Below are 1,797 nucleotides of genomic sequence, written 5' to 3'. Positions count from 1 at the left end.
ATTTGTGAGGAAATGGACAGACTTGGAAAAAATTATATTAAGTGAAGTAAGCCAGGCCCAAAGAAACATAGGTCCCATGGTTTCCCTTATTTGCAATAACCAGTGTATATCTTGAGTCAAGCAGAAAAATGCAGATAAGTTGAAGTTAGGCAAAATGGACCTCAAGATAAGGACTCAAGTGTTTTTTCTTTCTTGCTATTGCTTCTAACGTTTTATAAAGTGATTTTCTTATTTCGGTTTTGGGGCCTGACCTCTGGGCCTGGGCATTGTCTCTGAGCTCTTCAGCTCAAGGCTAGTGCTCTACTTAATGAGCCATAGTGCGACTTCCAGGTTTTTCTGTTTATGTGGTACTGAGGAATTGAACCCAGGACCTCCTGCATGCAAGGCAAGAATCTACCACTGAGTCACCTTCCCAGCCCAGGGTGATTTGTTGTTGTTGTTGTTGCTTTGTGTGTCTCTCCCCCATGGTATATCTCCTGTTTTCACTGTAGTTGATGTTGGTATAATTTGTGGAGGGGAAGAGAAAAACAAATTGTTTAAATAGGGATACAGGTGGACCCATTGCAACAATGAAATGTACAAGACATTAAGTTGAAAAATGAAATTTACAACTTTGGGGAGGAGTCGGGGGACTAGATGGGGGAAAGGGGGTGTCGCGGCAGGGATGGTAAGGGGAAACAAAGGAGGAGGCAACAATGCTTGATAAGAAATGTCCTCATGGTAGGACGAGGCCAGGCGCGCAGAGCGCAGCCGGGTTTCAATCTGACTGGCTAGCCAGTCTGGGGCGCCTCGGCCTCCAAGGGTAGGATCCTGGTTGCTTGTGTCCCACCCGACAAGATGCCCCTCTCCAGCTCTCTCCAGTTATGTCATGGCTCCCCAAACCCAGGAATCAGGAACCTGGCTTGCTTGGTAAAAGATGCCGCTGGCTTGCCCCACCCCCTGCCCCTCCGCCCCCACACCCACACCCGGACTGGGACCTTGGGTATTTCAGGCCACTCCTCTGTAGCTGGAGACCTGCTGGAGACCTGCCTGGCAGCCTCTGGGAGAAGCAGCCCCAACCCTTGTAGGGCCTCGGGCCTGGGGACCCGAGGAGGATGAGCTGGCTCTTTCCCCTGACCAAGAGCACCTCCTTCTCCGCAGCAGGGTCCTCGGTGGTGGCCTCACCAGCCTCCAACAACAGAAGCAGTGCTTGATAGAGTCCCTCTGGAACTCCCACTCCAGTATAGCTGAAATTCAGAAACATGTGGAATACAGATTGGCCTTCACTGTAAACAACTTGACAATTAAGATTAATATACTACTTCCTCCGCAGTTTCCTCAGGAAAAACCAGTGATCAGTGTTTATCCACCAATCCAACATCATTTAATGGATAAACAAGTAATATATGTTACCTCTCCATTAGTAAGCAAATTTACAATGTACTCAGATCTTGAAAAGATTAGCCAGAGTCGGTTGGATGAGTTTTGGAAGAATTCTCCTGTTTTAGCTCCCACTTCAACAGCATTTCCATACCTGTATAGTAACCCAGGTGGGCTGCCTCCTTATGCTTTTCAGGGTTTTCCGTTTCTTCCTGCATATCCTCCTCAAGAAGCTAACAGAACATCACTTCTTTGTTACTGACACTGTTTCTTCTTCAACAACAAGTTACACAACAGCCAAGCCTGCTGCTCCTACATTTGGTGTCCTTTCAAGTCTGCCATTGCCTGTTCCCACAATGGAAACTTCAACACCGATAAGCCAAAGTCGTTTTGGGTAGGAGATGCCAGATGTCCCTGATGCATTTCCAGAACTCTCAG

The 1,797-nt window shown here is 47.6% G+C and overlaps 1 pseudogene; it reads left to right on the top strand.

Moving 5' to 3' along the window:
• The first annotated feature begins 1,094 nt into the window (after positions 1-1,094).
• Positions 1,095-1,790, top strand: LOC105997107 (annotated as a pseudogene).
• Positions 1,791-1,797: the final 7 nt, after the last annotated feature.

This window comes from Dipodomys ordii, unplaced genomic scaffold, assembly GCF_000151885.1.
Source record: "Dipodomys ordii isolate 6190 unplaced genomic scaffold, Dord_2.0 Scaffold139, whole genome shotgun sequence".
Classification (NCBI taxonomy): domain Eukaryota; kingdom Metazoa; phylum Chordata; class Mammalia; order Rodentia; family Heteromyidae; genus Dipodomys; species Dipodomys ordii.
Note: the sequence above shows the minus strand (reverse complement) of the source record. Positions and strands in the feature narration are given on the sequence as shown.